Source organism: Lemur catta, chromosome 7 (genome assembly GCF_020740605.2).
Source record: "Lemur catta isolate mLemCat1 chromosome 7, mLemCat1.pri, whole genome shotgun sequence".
NCBI classification, from domain to species: domain Eukaryota; kingdom Metazoa; phylum Chordata; class Mammalia; order Primates; family Lemuridae; genus Lemur; species Lemur catta.
Window position 1 is genome coordinate 49,227,486 of NC_059134.1, and position 22,819 is coordinate 49,250,304.

The 22,819-nt window shown below is 38.7% G+C and overlaps 1 protein-coding gene and 1 pseudogene across 14 annotated transcripts in view; both read left to right on the forward strand.

Moving 5' to 3' along the window:
• Positions 1-22,819, forward strand: part of DLG2 (discs large MAGUK scaffold protein 2) — a 1,739,579-nt gene that overhangs the window by 1,404,692 nt on the left and 312,068 nt on the right. The window lies entirely within an intron of this gene.
• LOC123641122 lies at positions 21,090-22,047 on the forward strand (annotated as a pseudogene).

Genomic DNA, 22,819 nt, shown 5'->3' on the forward strand with positions numbered 1-22,819 from the left:
ATATAGTTTAGTGCATATAACCATAATAAAATGCATAAGATAATGCTATACACAGTTTGCTAATGGTGATAAGTGATAGCAGCATTACCATTTACCTCAATTTAAGAATTATCAGCAACAATTCATTAAGCACCTATTATTTATCAAGCATTTTATAAAAGTAATTTTAAGACCATTTTATTGAGGTACGATTGACATACAAAAAGCTGTACATACTTAATGTATACAACTTAATGAGTTGGATATATGTATACACCCATGTAATGATCACCACAATCTATGCTGTAAACACATCCCTTATCTCCAAAAGTTTCTTCTGGACCTCTTTATTTATTGTTTTGTGTGTATGTGATAAGAACACTTACATAAGTGCCACCCTCTCAGCAAATTTTTAAGTATACACTATTGGTAACTAAAGGTACTACACTGTACAGTAGATCTCTAGGACTTATTCATCTTTCATAGCTATAAAAGTAATTTTTAATTTTCACAATCACCTTGAATAGTACTGCCCCATGTTCAGATGAAGAGAGTAAGACTTAGAGAGATTAAGTAACTTGTCAAAGTTTACCCAACTAGAGAGAGTCAGAGCTGGGATTTAAACTTTCAATTTTAATGTCTATCACACCTACTCTCTCCCTTCCCTACCTCCATTCTTTCTTCCCTCCATCCTTCCCTTTCTTCTTTCCTTCTGTTTTTCCTTTCCTCTTCCTTTCTTTCCCTATTTTCTTTTATTTGTTTAAATATTTATTGACTCTTTCTACTACATCAAGCTACTTCTCTGGTATGAAAGATAATTGAATCCAAGTGAGTGTTTCTGCCCATAGTGGAATTTTGGTAATAATGCAAATAATAATCAAGAATTACATAAGGAGCCAATTCTTATGGCTGAAATTATGGTTCATAAGTCAACGAGGCATTTAATGTGTGCTTTTCATTGTGTGCTTAGAAATATTTGTTCTCATTTTATAGCTATGATTTATAGATAGAATTTTCCAAGTGACTTTATATTTGTTAGTCATTCCAACTCCTTAAACAAATGGGCAAATTTCTCTCTCTCTCTCTCTCTCTCTCTCTCTCTCTCTCTCTCTCTCTCACACACACACACACACACACACACACACACACTCACACACGATTTACTTAGACAGCAGTCAATTGACCTCAGTCAAGTGCCCAGCAGTCTGCATGATGACCTTGATGTATGTGTCCCTGTGGTTCTCTCACACATGCAGGCCTCTGCCTACTCATTTTTAGCTTGCAGATCTCTGAAAGGATGTTGCATATTGGAGAAATAGGGTAAGGTCCCCTGCCAGGACCTTGTTCTGCCATCCAAGAGCTGAGTGTCACCCCTTTACTTCCCTCACCTACTTCTTCAACACTTAAATGATATATAAAATATAATTGTCAACTATTAAACCGTATTTCCCACATATATTTACATGTTTGTCTTCCTATACTAAGTGATAATGCTCCCTGAAATCAAATTCTCTATCTTACGTGATTTTATATCCTCAATATTTAGCACAGTGCCTGGCACCTAGCAGTCTCTCAAAAAATGTTGATTGAATGAAAAAGTGTGTTGGATAAATATGGTGGCATTTAAGAAGTCACTGTAGCCTGAAAGATTGACTCTAAAATTCTATCTAAAGAATACTAATATATCTTCATCATCCTGGCTTAAAATCTGTAGACTGGGGGACCACTCCATCATTTCATTATAGTCAGCATGCAAACTGTCATAGTACATTCCCAGATACAAAGTACTATCACATGCATTAATTCTAGGGATCCTCAAAGACATTCTAAGTACCAGGATACGCTATTATTACAACTCCAATTTTCCAAATCAGGAAAAGGGGATTCAGAAAGGCTGCATGATCTGTCTAAAGCTCCACAGCTGCTGACCATGAAGCAGGACCCACAATTGGGTCTCCTGATGGAAAGTCAGTCTTCTTTCTCCTCATAGAGCATTCTCTCTTCAAAATTGTGTCAACAGTCTCTATTCAACACTTTGTTGAACCACATTCAGGAACACAAAACCAATACTTACATGGTACTTTTGGTTCAGTCTCTATTATAACTCATTTAATCTTTTAGCAACATTTTGCCTTACTATGCTCATTTTAAGGATGAAGAAACTAAGGCACAGAGATGACATTAGACTCTCTAGTTCTGTATAAATAGGAAATCCACCAAACTATAAGCTTTATTTGTTTTAACCTCCGTAGATTCAATGATGAAAATATTATCTGCATTTTTCAGTTGAAAGATAAGAGGAAACACTTCTCTTTTTGGCTTGCTAAAATTTATTTAACCTATGGCTAGAAAGTAGCTAGTTTCAAGACTCAGTATTGGAATTTCATTGATTAACACTGAGAGAAAAGAAGAAACCTGTTTGAGAAGCTCAAACATTACAATATGGAAAGAAAATGGCAGAATTGAATTATTACATGGAATAGGGAAAATAAAATATTTTACATCTACAACTTACACTGGAAATATAGGGACAAGCTATACTTCCTGGAAAACACAAAACAAAAACTCTAAATAGCAATCAAGACCTAAATAAAAATGCAGTACGTATTAGGTCATGTAAGATTAATTTGCAAATAAGTCATTCTTAGAATAACGTAGTAAGTTCAGAGAAGGGAAATAGAGTCCCCAGGGAAGGGAGCTGGGGGGTAGGTCATTGCTCTCAACTGTTCTTCATAGATAAGAGAGTTGCTTAATAGACAATTACCTTTCGAATCACAGGCAGAATGTCCATTCCTATAATTATTCTCCCACGCAGACTATAAAATCTTCCTCGATAATTTATACACACTGAGGAAAGAGAGGGAGCAGTAACACTTAAACCAGAGCATGTCATATTGTAAGTATTCAATCAATGTTGCCATTACTATTAACAAGTCTGCCTTAAGAACAGATCTGATGTTTTTTAAAAAGAGTCAAATAACCATGCATAAAGAAGCCCTCTTTTTGATAGTTTGGGCTGTTCCTTCCTTGGGATAGCACTTGGGTTAGATCAGCATTTCCCAAAGTGTGTTTCATGGAACACTGAAACAGCAGGACTGTAATAGGTTCCTACTGTAACAGGTTCCTTGGTATAGGCTTCTTTGGGGACGAACTTCTCAAAAACATCTGTTTACCAATGTGCGTAGGAAATCTCCTAGAGCAAATAAAGTGTATGGTTTTCCCAAAACTATTTGACCACCAAACCCTTACATAAGGAGTGCCTTACAGGACAACAGTAGTGAGAAATGCTTGAGAAGATATTTTTATAGTTCCCATAACTGTTCCCTACATTCTTGCCTGTACAGAAAAGAGAGCTGGCCTTTTACTGTTTTAAGGTTCTGAGCGCCATCTAGTGTTCATTCTTTGTCCAAACATATTACGTGGCAGCTTGAAGATGGAGGGTCCTGAAGCTCCATTGCAGGGATTTATCCTAGGCCTCCACCTCCTCCCCACCAGAACTCCAGAACTAAAGCAGTCAAGATGCTGAGAGTTAAAGAAATCACCGTAGGCTACGTTCCATATCCATATTGTGAGTGATCTTTTCTCTTTAATTCCTCTTTTATGTATTCTATTTCTCAGGGATTTGTTGTAGAAAGAAATCCAATAATTGAACCGTGTTCTTGAAGTATTCATGGAGGAAAATTTAGGGCATTCAGCATGCAATCACATTAACTAGTGCAGTAGCCTCCTCAGGCATTCTTTCTGCAGAAGGAAAGACAGAAATGCTTCCATTATTGTTTGTTTCAATGTTTTGTTGGGGAAAAAATGTGGAACAGAGCACATAGACCCAGTACCCCTAGAAAGAGATTCTTTCCTGTCTCTCCAAGCACTTTTAGTTTTTTCATTCCTCAGGCATCTAAAAAAGATCATCCCAGCTGACTAAACTCCAAAGCTCACTCTTGATAAAGTATTTAACTAACTGTGTTCCAAGATACATGATTGGGAATATGTGTTGCCAGAAATGAAATGCTGCAGCTGTTGAGGGGAAGGTACAACAGGTAACTGAATTTTCCAATTACAATTTAAATTGCATTGTTGATTTAGAAAGAGTGCAAATGAGTCACAGCTCACATGGGTGTTTCAGTAATTCTCAGATGACCTTGCTACCTTCATGTTTAGAACAATGCAGAAGGAAAGGACTTTACTTGCCAGGCCCTTATTGTCAAGTTATTCAAATGGAATGTGAGCACTGTGTACACTACTCACCACCTTGGGGTACTGACAAAGTCACCTTATATTGTTACCTCAAATAACAACTCTGTCTCTTCTGGTGTTATGGCTGAAATACATCACCTCTCCCCAGCTCCCCCTGTAAAATGTACCAAACTATTTCTTGGATTTCCTAAGTGGTCGTCTTAAGAGCCTACGAACCTTATTCCTTCCAGTCATCATGCCCTTCCTTTCTGGCTCTGGCTCCAGCTCCTAGCCCCGTGGAGGAACCTTGCTTTCATAGTTTTCCATGCTGAGGATTTCTGCTTAAGAGACTGTCTGTCTCTCAGTGTGCAGGAAACAAGCACTCCCCTAGATATCAGAGAGGGTCTGAGGCCTGTGCAGAGGTAGTGAAAAGGGTCATCTCCCCCAACTCTGTGCTATTTTTTTTACCTTGCCTCCAAAAGCACAAGAGCTTAAACCAGAAATCTTTACAAAATCTCTCACCCAAACAGCACCTTAGGCTTCTCTTCTCTTCTCCTCAAAACTTGGAGTCACCCAAACTCCAGCAAAACTCTAGCTCTCCACTCAGGAGCAAATCAATCAGGTTTCAAAAATTTTGAGGTCCTGTGTCAGCCCAGGCACCCTGTTAAACAACGTTGATGTGAAATCTAACCAAGTGGAATTGATGCTGTTTGCTGGTTTTGAAAAGGTAAAGACATTTTCCCTAACCCGGACCAGTTAAATCCCGGTTTCTGGGGTAGAAACCGTGTAGAGCTGCCTCCCCAAACCAGTGTGCTTACTCCAGGCTTCTGCTTTCTCTGCTAAACCCGCTGTCTCTAGACCAGCTGACTCTTTAGTCTCTGCCTTTCACCTCTCTTGATTATGCAGCCCACCTGGACTTCCCCCTGCCTTGCTGGATTTGTCTTCCTGCCACCTCAGAGCCTACAGCTCCCCTGATCACAGGACTACCTCAGATAAAAACAGATGTGGCCCTTGAAGAGGCTCCAAGGGAGATGCTCTTCCCCAGCCTCGGTTTCAGAGCCCCGCCATCCAGGCTGACTCCCGGCCCACCCGCCAGAGGGTAGGGATCCAGCAGGGCCTGGTTATGACCGAGGAGTCCTTCATTCCCGTTGACGGCCCAGTGCATACAAATGTCCCCTGTCACATACAAACTCCCAGCCTTTGGAAAGAGCAAGCTTTTCAAATAGCATATCTGATCATGTCCTTTCTCCCATTTCTTTAAAACCTTTCAATGGCTTTCTGCTGTTCTTAACGTCTAAAAGTTTTAACATGGCCTACAAGGTTATGCAGGGTCTAGCCCCTGCCGGCCTGGTTGTCCTCATCTATACTACTTTCTCCGCTCTCACAGGCATTTAAGCCACCCTGGCTTTTTCTTTACCTCTGGTCAGGGATGCTATCCAAAATATTTAACGACTTGGCACAACTCTGGCACCAGTCCATACAGCGGATGGCCATGGTGCTACAGCTGCATGATTGTGGGGTGGTGGGGACGTCTAGGCAGCCAGAGTTGTGGGTCACTTGGGAGGGTTAGGACAGCAGTTATTTACTAGAAAACCACATGGAAGTGTTTTACTGTTGTAACAAAAGGAACAGCCATGGTGATGAGTGGGCACTGAGCAGCAGCCTGTGCCCTGGGTGCTGAGCTCCCTCCCACAGCCTGTGCATGTACTGAATTTCCGCTGAAAAGGAACTTGGAGTGAACAGGGGCCTTCTGTCACCTAAAGGGACTAAAGAACTTGTGAATTGCCCCACGTTTTACTTAGAAAGCATCCGCCATTGTCTGATATAGAATCTGGCTGTGTAACAAATGTTAAATGAAAAAACTCAATAAATTTTACAGGCACTCAGTAAACTTTATAAGAAAACAAAATTAATGCTGCTACTTTCTGATTACATTCCTCAAGTCCTGCTTATTCATTGTGTCATTCACACGCTATATATCACAACTTAGGGAGATGCAACAAAAATAGTACTTTGGGCAACAACCACTTAAAGTTAGACTTGTAATAGATAACTCACAGGATGACTACTCAAGGATTCAAGTGTAAGAAGCCTTAAAAAGTCTGAAATTCAGTTCAGGGATACCAGGGCTGTTCTTAAAGTGGTATTTCTAAAACTGTGTTCTGTGTAATACCAGATCTATGATATGCTCCATGAAAAAAGGGTTCATGATCCAATAAAGGATCTTAGAGGACCTGCACCAAATAAAGAAATGCTATTAAGGTATTTTCAACCTTATGTAGCCTAAGAACTGTTTTTACCCCTGGAATATTAATTACTATAAAATGAAACATAGTTTCTGAAAATTCTGCCTCAAACTAATCTCCAGAAAAACTCATACAGGTGTTTTATTTGGAAGAAGTAACACTTGTAACATTTTCACCTTAAAATTTTATTTGAGGAGCTCAGGGACATGCACTAAGTACCCAAAACTACTAGACGCTGAGGACATGACATGAAAAAAAAATAGTTTATGTACTCAGTGAACATACAGCTTCATGAAGAGATACAGATACATGAACAGGTTATTTCCAATATAACATGGAAATGCTAATGGTAAGTTCCAGGGGCCACATGGGCGTAAAGGAAAAGCTTTGCTTAGCCCAGCCTGGGAATGTGGAAAGGCTTCTGGAGGAGAAATTTCCCAAAGAAGAGGGACCCAAGGAAGCAGAAACAGTAGAGTATTAGAGATAACATGCCTAATATTCATTGAATATCTACTTAGCACAAAATATTGTGGTGGATACTGCATTATGATTTCATTGAATTTTCTCAACAACACTGTTAGGTTGAAAGCTCAGAGAAGTTAAATAATTTGCTCAAGATCTCACAGATATCTACCAATGATAGTGAACCACTATTGCCTCTGATTTCAAAGCTATGCTCTTTCTGCATTGCCAGCCTTCAGAAAGAAAATTGAATTTGGCAGTTTGCTTATGTCTGAGGCTGTCCACACTCCAAAGTCCAGTTAGTGGGGAAAAAAACATAAATGCCTAAAATAATAAAGTACTTATAAGGGGACAGATGAGCCACTACAAGAAGCCATTGTAAACATAGGCTCTAAGATTGAGGCTACTTAGAAGCAAGATTTAAATCCTCCAGTGCTTCCCTTGAGGACAAGACTGTCTTATTCATCTCACAGTCCTGCTGATTACCTTAGAACCCAGCTACTGAGCAAATGTTTAATGAATGAATGCATTACTCATCCTTGCCCACTTCTCTGAAGGCAGCTGGAAATCCTAGGGCCCCTCTCATTTGTATTCATCTAGACCCCTGGCTCACTGACCCCTTCTTTCCTGAAGATTCAGAATATCTTAAAGCTTTGAACTTTCTGGCCAGCAGATAGATCCTTTCTTAATTGACTAATAGGAATTCCCATAGATCAGAAAAATATTAAGTATATATTCTTTTACACACTAAATGCTAAATGTTTGCTATTCATTTAGAATCTGTTGTGATATATTCTCTTCTTCCAAAAAGGTATTTAGATAGTTAAGAGTTCCTATACAAGCTTCAAAGGATGGATTAATACCTGGTCCTATGCCTTCTTCATGTAAACATTAAAAATGTGGTGTAATACCTGACCCAAGTTAAAGGAGAAACGTTTGCAAAAAGATCTCAAGTTTTAAGAAAGGAGTGATCATCAGCTGGAAGTGGACTGATTTTTAGTTCCAATTTGGTTTTGCCTCTGAATAACCTATTTTACTCGCTAATCCCCAATAACCCTTATATTTGCATGATCATTTATATGTACAAGGTCCTTTACTGTGGAGATTGTTTTATTTGATCCTCATAGGATCCCTTCAGGATAGGTAGAAAAAGGATCACTTTGCCATTTTATACAAGAAGAAACTGAGGAGTTTAGCAATTTTCTAACTCAAATCCAGTTAGGCTCCAGGAATAGGCCTCCTTCTATCACAACCAGCCCTCTTACCTGTAATGCTAACTGCTTTAGGAATGTGCCTCTTGGGAACCTGGATAGTGAATCTACCCTGCTGGGGTTCTTGACTCCAGACAACAGACATTGTCTCTGAGTAACTTAGATGAAAAAAGAATTTATTGGAAAAATAACAGACAGCTCACAGGGAGTCAGGCTCAGAGGCCAGAGAGAAAATCCTGTGGAAGGGTAGTCTTTTAAGGATGCTACTCCTGAGACTGTCACCACTGGCCACTTATGGCTAGGCCACACTGCTATGGAAAACCTCTCTCTCTCCATGCACCTGCCACCTTACTGCAGGGATGCTACATTGCCAGCTGGAACATATGATTGACCTGCTCTGCCCTAGCTGCTGAGGGGTAGGGGTGAGAAAAGGAAATAACTGTCCCCCTCTGGCTTCTCTAGTGAGGGGAAAGGCTGTGCATCCTTCTATCTTGGATTGTTTCAAAATAAGAATAGCTGGGTACTGGGTAGCAAAATGATAAATGGCTTTTAGAGATCATTTGGCGGGCTATGCTTCATATAAGGAATTTTTTAGATCTAGGATCTTAAGAATCGTAAGTGCTTCTTAAACAATAGCATTATTTCTGTAAAATAGCCTCCAGTGGGAGGGGCCTAGCCCTGAGAGAATAAAAGGAGAGGAGTTGATGACAGAAAGAGTAAGAGAGATATATTTTTTCTTTCTCGTTATTTTTGTTTTGTTTTTGTTTTTGTTTTTGTTTTTGTTTTTTTGTAGAGATGAGGTCTCACTCTTCCTCAGGCTGGTCTTAAACTCCTGAGCTCAAGTGATCCTCCTGCCTCGGCCTCCCAAAGTGCTAGGATTACAGGCATGAGCCACCATGCCCTACTCTTTTTGTCTTTTTTTTTTTTTTTTGAGACAGAGTCTCACTCTGTCACACAGGCTAGAGTGCCATGGTATCAGCCTAGCTCACAGCAACATCAAACTCCTGGGCTCAAGAGTCCTCTTGCCTTAGCCTCCTGAGTAGTGGGACTACAGGCATGCGCCACCATGCCCAGCTAATTTTTTCTGTTTTTAGTAGAGATGTAGTCTCACTCTTGCTCAGGATGGTTTCGAACTCCTGAGCTCAAGTGGTAAGAGAGATATATTTTGTACTTCCTACCTGGTAAAAAATTCACATAGTTCGATTATTATTGTGTAGATCAAAATTCTGAGACTCAGAAAGGTTAAATAACTTGGCTAAGCCCGCACAGTTAGTAAAAGAACTAGACTCCAGGTCTGCCCAACTTCAAAGTCAGTATTTTTTTCATCTTTTACACCAACTTCATAGATTGTATCAACTTTGACCATGTAACTCCTCTGCTTAAAACCTCTCCAAAGTTCCTGCTGCCCTTTCATCCAAATTCCCTCTTTTAATGACAGTGAATACAATATCTCCTTTGAGTTTTACTATAGGGGAATGGAATAGGATGATAAGTAGAGGGTACAGTTTGTTTGTTTTTCTAACAGTGTTTATATGTTGATGGAAATGATCCAGCGGAGAAGGGCAAATTGGGAGTTTCAACTCACATAAATATATGTATATTAAGTGAAAGAAGTAGAAAACATTTTATATGTGACTACAATTCTTATTTGTTAATTCTTTTGATTTATTGAATATCTCCTATAGGTGTGTTTTGTTTATTGCTGTGTTCCCAGAGCCTTTACAAGTGCCCGATACTGTGTATGTGTTCAATAATGAAAGCATGACTGTCAAATACTATGCTAGATTCTATAGGAAACAGAGAAGTAAACATTGACATTGATCCCATATTCATGGGCTGACAGCCTAGTAGACAGATAAGACATGAACATGGTTATAATGCATGACACAGCACATATGGTAAAAAGGAAGAACCACTTTGTTTTACTTTTCTCATACTAATATTTTATCATTTAAAATCAATAATACAAAAATAAAGAAGAAAGAATTAAGAGGAATGAACAAAGTCTACAAGAAATATGGGATTACATAAAACAGTCAACTATAAGAATCATAGGCATCGCTGAGGGTGAAGAAGAAAATGAACAAGGGCTGGAAAACTAATATGAGGGAATAATTGAGGAATACTTTCCTGGACTTGCTAGAGATTTAGACATCCAGGTACAAGAAACTCAACAAACACCTGGGAAATTCATTGCAAAGTGGCAAGCATAAGGACATATAGTCATCAGACTGGCCAAAGTCAACACGAAGAAGGAATGCCTGTGAACCATGAGGCAAAAACATCAAGTAACTTGCAAAGTAAAAGCCATCAGGCTAACTTCAGACTTCTCAACAAAGACCTCACAAGCCAGAAGGGATTAGGGCCCCATCTTCTTAAACAGAACTACCAGCCTAGAATTTTGTATCCTGTAAAATTAAGTTTCACATGTGATGGAGAAATAAAGACCTTTCCAGAAAAACAAACACAGGGAATTTGTCAAGACCAGGCCTGCCCTGCAGGAAATACTCAGAACTGCATTATACGTGGATCAGCACAATAGACAGCAATCAGTGTAAAACCACCCAAAAGCTAAAGTTCAGAGCTCATATAAAATAATAGCGTAAGAAGTGAAACAAAGCAATAAGGTACTACCCAACAGGATGAACAGAACAGCATCCCACATTTCAATTCTGTTAATCAGTATGAATGGTCTGCATGCCTCACTCAAGAGACAAAGCCTGGCCGAAAGGATGAACAAATGCAACGCAAGTATCTACTGTCTCCTGGAAACACATCCAACCAATAAGGTGATGAGATGGAAAATAATATTCCATGCAAATGGAAACCAAAAGAAATTGGGTATAGTCATTGTCATATCAGATAAAATTGACTTTAAATCGACAATGGTAAAGAAAGACAAAGATAGTCATTATATAATGGTAAAGGGAGCAATTAAGCAAGAAGACATAACAATCCTAAATGTTAATGCATCTAACACAGGAATCTCCAGATTCATAAAGCAAACCCTACTATATCTAAACAAAGAGATAAACAGCAACATCGTAATTGTCAGGGACTTCAACACCCCACTGACGGGGCTGGACAGATCATCAAAAGGGAAAATAAACACTAGACTTAAACAGGACTCTAGAACAAATGGGACTAACAGATATTTACAGAACATTTTACCCAAAAACTACTGAATATACATTCTTCTCATCAACACATGAAACATGTCCAAGATTGATCATATTGTAGGCCACAAAACATGTCTCAAAAATAAATAAAAAAAAAATAGAAATCATACCATGTATTTTCTCAGACCATGGTGGAAAAAAACTAGAAATCAATTCCAAGAGAAACCCTCATTTCTACACAAAGTCATGAAAATTAAGCAACCTACTACTAAATGAGTATTGGGTCAGTAACGAAATTAAGATGGAAATCATATTCCCTGAATGGAATGACAAGGGGACACAAGCGATCCAAATCTATTCTATTCAGCAAAGGTAGTACTAAGGGAAAAAATTCATAGTCTTCAATGACTACATCAAAAAGGCAGAAAGATCACAAATTAATCTAATGACATATCTCTAGGAACTAGAAAAGGAAGAGTAAACCAAAGCCCAAGCCAGCATCAGAAGAGAAATAACTAAGATCAGAGCAAAACTAAAAGAAATGGAAAATAAACAAAAAAATGCAAAGGATCAATGAAACAAAAAGTTGGTTTTTTGAAAGATAAAGAAATTAATAGGCCTCTTTCTAGATTAACCAGGAAAAGAAGAGAAATGACCTGAATAAGCTCAATCAGAAATGAAAAAGGAGATGTTACAACTGATACCACAGAAATACAATATATCATCTGTAAATACTATGAAAATCTCTATGCACATAAACTAGAAAACATAGAGGAAGTGGAAAAATTCCCGGAAACACACAACCTCCCAAGACCCAATCAGGTAAAAATAGAACTACTGAGTAGGCCAATAAGGAGCAGTGAGATCAAATCAATAATTTAAAAAATCTTCCAATAAAAAAGTTCTGGACCAGATGGATTCCTAGCCAAATTCTACCAGATCTACAAAAAAGAACCAGTACCTATACTGCAGAAATTATTCCAAAACATCAAGAAGGAGGAAATTCTACCCAACTAATTCTACAAAGCCAGTATCATCTTGATATCAAAGCCAGCAAAAGACACAACAAAAAAAGAAAACTGTAGATCAATATCCCTTGTGAATATAGATGCAAAACTTCTCAATCAAATACTAGCAGACTGAATTCAACCACATGTCAAAAAAAAATAATAATCATCACAATCAAGTGGGCTTCATCCCAGGGATGAAAGGATGGTTCAACACAAGTAAATCAATAAATGCGATTCACCACATAAACAGAAGTGATAACAAAGACCATATGATCATCTCAACAGATACAGAAAAAGCATTTAACAAAATCCAGCACCTTTCATGATAAAAACCCTAAACAAACTAGGCATAAAAGGAATATATCTCAAAATTCTAAAAGCCATATATGACAAACCCACAGCCAACATCATACTGAATGGAGAAAAGTTGAAAGCATTTCCCCTAAGAACTGGAACAAGATTGTCACCACTTCTATTCAAAATAGTGCTGGAAGTCCTAGCCAGTACAATCAGTCAAGAGAAAGAAATAAAGAGTATCCAAATCAGGGAAAAAGAGGTCAAACTGTCAATTTTTGCTGATGATATGACCTTATATCTAGAAAATCCCAAAGATTCTGCCAAGAGACTCCTGGAACTGATAAATTCAGCAAAGTATCAGGTTATAAAATCAATGTACAGAAATCAATAGCATTTCTATATACCAGTAACAGTCAAGCTCAGAGTCAAATGGTATATTCACAATAGCTATAAAGAAAATAAAATACCTAAGAATATCTTAACCAAGGAAGTGAAATATCTTTACAAAGAGAACTATGAAACACTGAAGAAAAAAATCACAGATGACACAACAAATAGAAAAACATATGCTCAAGGAATCAACAATGTAGAATCAAAATTGTTAAAATGTCCATACTACCCAAAGTGATTTACATATTCAATGCAATCCCCATCAACATATCAACATCATATTTCACAGATCTAGAAAAAATAATTGTATGCTTTATCTCGAACCATAAAAGAACCCGAATAGCCAAAGCAATCTTAAGCAAAGGAACAAATTGGGAGGCATCACATTACCAGACTTCAAACTATACTACAAGGCTGTGGTAACCAAAACAGCACAGTATTGGCACAAAAATAGAGACATAAGGCCGGGCGTGGTGGCTCACGCCTGTAATCCTAGCACTCTGGGAGGCCAAGGCGGGTGGATCACTCGAGGTCAGGAGTTCGAGACAAGCCTGAGCAGGAGCGAGACCTCGTCTCTACTAAAAATAGAAAGAAATTATCTGGCCAACTAAAAATATATATAGAAAAAATTAGCCGGGCATGGTGGCACATGCCTGTAGTCCCAGCTACTCGGGAGGCTGAGGCAATAGGATTGCTTAAGCCCAGGAGTTTGAGGTTGCTATGAGCTAGGCTGACGCCATGGCACTCACTCTAGCTCGGACAACAGAGCGAGACTCTGTCTCAAAAAAAAAAAAAAAATAGAGTCATAGACTAGTGGAACAGAACATAGAATCCAGATATAAAACCACCTACCTACAGCCAACTGATCTTTGACAAAGCAGACAACAATGTACACTGGGAAAAAGAAGCCCCATTCAATAAATGGTGCTGGGAAAATTGGATAGCCACATGCAGAAGAATGAAACAGGATCCATCTCTCTCACCACTCACAAAAGTTAATTCAAGATGGATAAAAGACTTAAATTTGACGCATGAAACCATAAGAATTCTAGAAGAAAATGTGGGAAAAACTCTTTTAGGTATTGGCCTAGGCAAAGAATTTATGACTAAGACCTCAATAGCAATTACAGCAACAACAAAAATAAATAAATGGGACTTTATTAAATTAAATAGCTTCTGCACAGCTAAGGAAATAATCAACAGAGCAAATTGACAACCTCTAGAATGGGGGAAAATATTTGCAAGTTATACATCCAATAAAGGACCAATAGCCAGAATCTACAAAGAAGTCAAATCAGCAAGAAAAAAAAAATCCCATTAAAAAGTGAACAAAAGACATGAACAGAAGCTCTTCAAAAGAAGATAGACAAATGGCCAATAAACATATGAAAAAATGCTCAATGTCACTAATAATCAGGGAAATGCAAATTAAACCACAATGAGGTATCACCTGACTCCCTGCTAGAATGGCTTTTTTTTAAGAAGTCCAAAAAAAAAAAAAAATAGGTGCTGGCATGGATGCAGAAAGAAAGCAACGCTTATATACTCTTGATGGGACTGCAAATTAGTACAATCTCTATGGAAAATAGTATGGAGATTCCTCAAAGAAATAAAAGTAGACATATCATTTGATCCAGCAATCCTACTACTGGTTATCTACCCAAAGGAAAAGAAGTCTTTCTATCAAAAAGACATGTACACTCGAATGTTTATTGTAGCACAATTCACAATTGTAAAGATATGGAATCAACTTAAGTGCCCATCAATTCATGAGTGAATTAAGAAAATGTGGTATGTGTATAGTGTGGAGTACTGCTCAACCATAAAAAAGGATGACTTAATGCCTTTTGCAACAATTTGGATGGAACTGGAGACCATTATCCTAATGAAATATCTCAGGAATGGAAAAACAAACACCACATGTACTCATAAAATTGGAATTAACCGATGAGCGCACATGTGCACAGAGAAAAGTAAAACTCAGCAGAAATTAAGCAGAGGTGAGGGGGAGGAAAGGATGGAGGAAAACCTACCTAACTGGCACAATGAACACTATTTGGGTCATGGGCACACTTAAAGCCATGACTGAAGCATTACAAAAATGACACATGTAACCAAAAACATTTTTACCCCCATAATATTTTGAAATTTAAAAAAGCAATAAAATAAAATAAGATAAAATAAATAATATGTTCCTTAATTCCAAATATCTCCTTATTTTCATCATCATCACCACCACTCCTAACACTATTCACCCTACAACATGTAACGACTGTTGTCAACGACTGATGCCTACATGAAAGGAGAGTTGATGAGTGCCCTATGACAGCAACCTGCTCATACATGAGCTGCTTCTCTCTTTCTACCACCCCAAATTCCCAAAGGAAGCTTTGGCCTTTGCTTTGCTTCTTAACCTCTGTTCAGCTTCTGAGCAAATGCAGGACTTGAATTAGCAGAAATCATGAGTCATGAGGTGTGAACTTCCCAGCCAGTATGTAGGCCAGTGACACCCACCGGACTCATGCAGGGTGATGGAAAGGAGAGGAGAGGTAAATGCAGAAGGACCCATAGGATCCATCTGAGACCCAGATTCTGATCATGACATGCCAAGCTTTAACAATAAAGTGTTTAATAAAAAGTCTTTGCCCTTCCAGGCCTTCACTGTATTGGGAGATCAGAGTAGTAGGGAGGATAAAGACAAATCCTGAAATGAAACTATTAAGAACCATAAGGACGCTTGGCGTGGTGGCTCATGCCTGTAATCCTAGCACTCTGGGAGGCTGAGGCAGGAGGATCACTTGAGCTCAGGAGTTTAAGACCAGCCTGAGCAAGAGTGAGACCCTGTCTCTACTAAAAATAGAAAAATTATCCAGGTGCCATGTTGTACGCTTGTAGTCACAGCTACTTGGGAGACTGAGGCAGGAGGATCACTTGAGCCCAGGAGTTTGAGGTTGCAGTGAGCTATGATAATGCCACTGCACTCTAGCCCAGGGCAACAGAGCAAGACCCTGTTTCCAAAAAAAGGAAAAGAAAGAAAAAAGAAAACCATAAGGAACTTGGGTAGCATACAGAGGAAATGAATAAACTCTTGAACAAGAGAAGGGAAGAAGACTAGGCAGATGCTACAATAGCTCCAGGTGATAAAATTGTTCACCTGCACAAAATCTTATCTTACATTATTTCCATGGAAATTCCCATCAGGGAAGGCTCATGCTCTGAAATTAAAATGCCTAAAAACTGACTACAAATCAAAATAATCGAGCTGAAAATGGGTAAAACCATAATTTATGGTTTTAGCACATGCTTAGTAAATATTTTTAGTTAAATTATGAAAGTATATCAGGAAGGCAGAAATAAGAATTATGTTTGAAGCCGTAGATGGGTACCACTGATAAATAACATTTTAATTATTAACATCAAATTGCAGGTAGAGAAGTAAGGATAAAGACTGGTTTGGTGAAAACCAGGAAAGGCATCGGAGATGATCACCAGGTGAACTAGTTATTGCAATCAAGCGTTTCAAGAGTTCAGAGGAGGGAGAAACTTATTTAACATGAAGGAAGATAATGAAGGGCCTGGAAGGGGCCCTTGAGTGGGGCTCAGATGCAGGGACAGACAGCTTCTCTTCTCCTCCCCAACTCTGTGTCTCCACAATTCCTCAGAAACATTCCATGCTCTCCTTTTGGTGTCTGTTTCTTTTTGGAAACACTTTTCTCAACACACTGTAAGTTCCCTAAGGGTAAGAGTTATGTCTTGATCATCATTGCATCCCAGGGCCTAACCCAGTGCTAGGCACACAGAAGTGTTAGTAAGTGGTGAATAAATTTGTGAATGAAAGAACTTGAGGAAACCTTATGAGGAAGGAAAAACCTTTAGAAGTTCTCTTCTAAGTTGTTCCCTGAAATACTCAGATGATTCTTTTTTAAGTTGTCTGAGCCATCTATGTGCCAACCTATTGCCTCAGTTTTCCAGCTTAAGTGTTGTTTTAGAGAGAAAAAACCAGGCTGAAAAACTTACAAGAGAATGACTAAATGTGAATCAGTGGATAGTATCCCAGGGGTAGCATGTTTTCACTGGAAGAGGCTCTCTCTGTACTGCATATTTGCTGAGCTTTTGGAATGTCAGTGCTCACTTGTACATGGGTGAGCCAGTAAAAAAGAAAACACTCCCTTCCTCAGTCCCCAGGCCCATTTTATTTTGTGCTTCAGGAACAACCATCTGTAGGGATTTTTTTCATTGGAAACACCCACTGTCTTGTCCTGGGAGCCCTAAAAGAGAAGACAAATCACTCTGAAGGCAGGGACCAAGGTCCGGACTTTTCAGCCTGGACCATAGTTACCTCGTTATGTGTAAAATGCTTACGTATCATCAATCTAGTAGGGTTCCATGATAACAAGGGTAATAGTCCCTTGTTTCTGAACAGTACTTTTAATTTACAGAGCACTTTTACGTTTGCTTTTTTGTTGGTGGTGGTGTTTATTTGTTTGTTTTTCCTCAACCTTTAGACAGGCAGGAAATGCACCATTGTAACACCAACTTTTCATAAAGCAAGCCTCAGAGAGGTTAAGTAGTGCGTATAAAGTGATAAGATTAAATGAAGACCTGGCTATTTAGCTGCTCCTTTCTTATACCTTTTTTCCCCCAGTTATTTTCATAAACTGTGACAAATGAGCCTCGTATTCCAACAAGATGCAATAAATAGCACATAGTGACTGGGGTTATTTCCGAAATATCCACAAGAGGGCAGTAAAAGATTTTTCATAGAATTACATATACCAGTGGAAGGCAGCAGGTTTGCTGAATTTTTGTATTGTTGATTGTATTTGATCACAGCATTAAAACAGTAGATTTTGAAAATATAATTCAATGAGTTAAAGGTGAGTTAAAAAGTAAAAGTAAAATCTGTGGCTTCGTTGCTTTTTTTGGTTTTTCTTTTTAATTGCGAGAGTCCTATTCTTTTGAAGGAACAAAGCACTAGTAATCAGCCAGGAGGTCTAAGAACCCAGATTGCTTGAGAAGGCTCAAAATGAACAATGTTGCTTCTTCCTGAACATTGGAATGAACTATGATTCTCCTGCTTGAAGGAGAGAAAGAGGGGCCAGGGAAGGGCCAATAGTTAATCTTCCATATAACTTAATTTCTTGTTATTTCTCCATGTTCAAAATCTGCCGTGAAGAGGAACTTTCCTGATGGACCAATGATGCTGTAAAACAAATTCTAGAAACATTTACTGCCCATATCTCTCAGGTTTTGTGTGGTACATAAACTGTACTAAAACTATGGCTTTTTTCATATATTTTTATTATCCTATTCCCAGATTTATGATAGAATTCAGAAAGGTGAAAGTTTCTTTTTTTTTTTTTTAAATTTCTTTGGTCTGCCTCCATGCTAAGCCAAATTGCCTTTGTTGATGGAGGGGTCATGATTCTCCTCAGGCAAGTGTGGACATGAGTCATTTGTCCCTGGAATTAAGAACATCAGAGAAAAGCACACTCTTTCTGTATCTAATTTAAAGATAATCAAGGGTTCCTTAGCATCTCCTTTGTGTGTAGCAGACAGGACTGAAGCTTTGAAAGATGAAAACTTTAAAAAAAAATGAAAAGTGAATGTCAGGTATCTCTGACTTAAAGTCCTTTGGGCACTCACTCATGCTGCCCAGATTTTTTCTCTTTTCCCTTTTCCTGGCCTTTCTTCCCTAATCTCTTATTACCTTCATATTCATTTCTTATAAAAAAAAAAAAAGACTGAAGCTCTCATTTTTACTTGCTTGTAGGAGACTCTGACTGCAGATGGCTCATCATTTCTCCCTGAGAAAAATTCTGATACAAGCTACTAAGATAATATATCTTCCATTCCCTTACTAACATCTATTTAAACCTCCTGTTAGAAAATAAGATAATCTAATCTGTTCATTTACTCTTTCATTATCCACCTATCCTTGACTACAGCAAACTCGATAAGGGCTTTCAGTGCTCATGTTGCCTTGCTATATGGAGTGTAGTGATGACTAAGCCATGTGTCTTGTCCTCAGGATGCTGCTTACAGTCTAGGAGAAGAAATGAGCACTGAATTACACCATGATAAAAGTAGAGAGAGGCAAGGAATTTCCATAGAAAAGGCAAAAACCTCACTGGGTGATGTGAGGACGATTCATGCTCTTAGTAATGGGAAGAACCTCCCAGATCCTCACAGCAAGTCTAAGATAAACCATTTTTTCATCAGGCCACAAAGGAAGAGCATGAATTCCAACGCAGAGGTGAAAAGCAGCTGATGCTCAAGGATTATGAACAGTCCACACCAACAAGACACAAAAAAACAGGAGACTTGGGCCCCCGAATCCCAGGCTGAGGAATTAAGCACTAGACTGGGGTAGGAAGGGCAGAAGGTTTCAGGTACAGCCACTCAACTGCTCAGTGCAACATGAGCAACTCCTGAGCCTCTCACTTCTCTGTAAAGTGAAAGGGTGGAGACTCATGACCTTTAAAGTCCTTTCCAGCTCCAATATTCTAGGAATGTATGTGTTTGAGAGAACTTTGGGCGATAAGAAGGATGCACTGAAGGCTTTTGAACAATTAATTTAGGATTAAAAATTATCTTAGTTATGACTAAACATGTTAGTTGTGAATAAACTAAAGACTTCCTTTTAAATAATATAAGTTTAAAAAGTAGAAATTAAAATTGAACACATACATCCATGCTGTATCAGAATCCATTTTGTTATAATTTAATCATCAGAATGAAATCTAAATTTTCTCAATATAGGTTTCTCTTAACTTGTCCAGCCTCAACTCTAAAACCTCCTCTTTTCTCCTTGAAGAATATTTATAAGACTGTGCCTGACATTTCAAAACTAAAAATGTAAAAAATATAGTTATGTGTTCTGTATTGCAACCGCTAGAGGGCAATGAAAGCAAACTTTGTACATCCTTTCTAGGGGTGAGGGGGAAGAATTGTACAATCTTTCTTCTGTTTAAAATCTGGGTAGATAATCTCATGTTTAGGATAGTTATAGGACCTGTAGGCTGTAGTTTCTGTGATTATAGGTTTAGCAGTTATAATTACCTTTCTAGTGTGGAATTAAAACCTAGATTATCTGTGATAATAACATCACCTTGCATCACATGCATTATCTCATATGAACCTCCCACAACACTAGCAGGGAATATATTCTTTTCCCATATTCCAGTGAAAAAACTGAGGTTCAGAGGCATTTAAGCTAGTAAGCAGCACTAAGAAAGCAAAACACTGGCACAAACCCTGTAAATACTTATTAAGTACATTTACCAGGCATACAAAATTCCCTGTTAAGGCGGATAGTCTGGGAGAGCACAGGTTCCAAAATTAATTGTACCAGTTTAGAATGGAGACATATGGCAGCAGCTCCTTAAAAGAAAATCTTGTGATTTTAGGTAGCCCTCTGATGGTCCTGCCAAAATGTCTGCCTAGAATCTATTTACAGAAATGTAGTCCGGCATGGGAAGGAGACATCCTTCTGGACTCAACACCCTAACTTGGTTATATTTCCACTCCAGTTGCTGTATTTTTCCAGAGGAATCAAGAAGCCATAGGCTAGGATTAAGGATCCTGGACATGATGCATTAGAAGGGGGAAGGGAAATTGGAATGTCCTAAAGAAGAGAGGTAAATAGATAAAGAGATAGAGTCAGAGTTAGACGCAGTGTTGCTTAAGCCTGTTGGCTCAGGAGTCAGAGTGGGTCTGACTTGGCATACATACTAAAAATAGAAAATTAATACTTTCAGGGATCTGGGTTGGCCTCTTATCCATGTCAAATATCGAAGAGAATACTGTTTGTAAAATTTTAAAGCCAGGATTCACAAAGGGGTAGACCAGAAGCCCTTTTACTGCCTTAGTCTGAGCAGATATCAGAAGCACTTTCTGGAGGCTCCCATGAGGCCAGCGCAAGCTGAGCACGGCCTTGCTTCATAGCCAGGGTAAGGTGAGGGGCGTTAAATGTTCAAATGCCTTCTTTCTGCACATCCCAGCAAGCTCGGCCTGCAGCTTGCCTGCACCTTGCTCCATTCTCTTCTTCCATCCACCTCTTGAGTGCTCAGCTGTGAGCTGGACTGCAGGAGTCCTGAGGACCAGCCTGAGTGCAGGCACTTCAGGGGGCAATTTTCTTGGCCTTGGGATGGCTCTGTGCAGAGCCACAGAGGCAGCTGGCCCTTCACCCCCATTTGCGTGATGGTTACTATCAAGCGTGAGAAAGCCATTCATCACAGTAAGAGCTTCGTTATAGGAACCGGATCGATGACATGGCCTGTGCGTTCACCACCTTATTAAAAGGCTTGAGTTATGAACTTGCCTTTGTGCATGTTGATGATGGCAAAGCTGACAAGGGAGACAATGGATCTTAAACATGGCAGTCCTTTCATGAAAATGCCAAAGAGTGTTTCCAGCAGAGATTACCTTGTCACTGCAATGCAACCTAGTGATTATAAGAGCAGGTACATGCCAGGAAAAAGGAGAAATATGCTTTAATTTGGTCTAGTGAAATGTGGCTGTCTTTAAATTAATTATTTCCAGTATTACCTAATGCAGTACTTGTTGCAAACTGATTTTTTATTCTAGTCCAGTAGATACCTTAACTTCTGTAGCCTGGAAGGTGCGTGCATTCCCCCAAAGCCATGTTATTGGAAGTGGCTGCCTATTTCTAATTCTTGATTGGGCAAAGGCTTGGTATCCACTCTGAAAGCTGTCATGGGTGGATTTTTGGAGAGCATGGGGACTGAGATGTTCCTGTGTAGGGTGGAGTTAACATTGCTGGTGTCCCTCTGAAGGATCTGAATTTGGATATAGGAACCAATAAAGATGCTGAGCAGCAGGAAAATGTCCACAAAGAAGTGATTGCCAGTGCCTATGAGATTACTAATATGAAAGGTTATCCTTTTGGGGCCATTGCCTATCTGTAGTTGATTGAACAGAAAGTATTTTGAAGAATCTTAGGAGAGTGCATCCAGTTTCCACTATAATTAAGGGCCTCTGTGGAATAAATGAAGAAGTATTCTTCAGTGTCCTTGTATCCTGGGAAAGAATAGTATTGCAAACCTTATAAGTGTAAAGCTGACCCATGAAGAGTTTGGCCCGTGTGAAAAAGAACACAGAAACACTTTGGGAAATTTAGCAGGAGCTCAAGCTTTAAAGTTGTTTAAAGCTACCAGTCTGAAATCTTTGAAGAGGAGGTAGTAGTTAAGGGATTCCATGTGCCATGGATTGTATGTGTCAAACTTTTGAATAAACCTGAATTCCTAAAAGTTAGAAACAGGAAAGGGGGTAGAGTGAGTGCCCTGTTTATTTAGCCTCCAGCTCTTCTATACTTATTTTTTACAATTCCAAACTGACCACATCAAAGAAGGTGTTTTTGGTACCTCTGATGTACCAGTGCTTGCATTGTAGGTATATGCAGTTGCCATTTGGTCCAAAAGAATGTGTGATATAAGTGTTTATTGTCTTATAGAAATTCTGATTCTTTTAAGTACATGCTAATTCTTTTGTTCTGGCTAGTTTATACTTATATTCATTTATATACTATAAAAAAGTTGTTACTTCCTCTACAACTTAAAAATAAAAATATGTATTTTTAAAAAGTAGGTCTGAATCTTAACTCCATCACTTGTAATTGTGAATTTGAGTAATTAACTTTTCTGTGCCTCAGTTTTTTCATCAATAAAATGATGACTGTGTCTACTGTGTCATTATAGGGTTGCTATAAGGAAGAATCAAAATAGTAAATGTGTTGTTTAGTGTAACATTTGGCACATGGAAGGGTTTGATAAATGTTAGCTATTGTTTTTGGTTTTGTTGCTGCTGTTCTTGTTGTTGTTGTTAAAGTATTTGCAAGGCCTTTCTGTAGAAATGAATGTAGACTTATTAGTATTGCCCTAGAACATGCTATCAGAACTAAAAGAGGTATC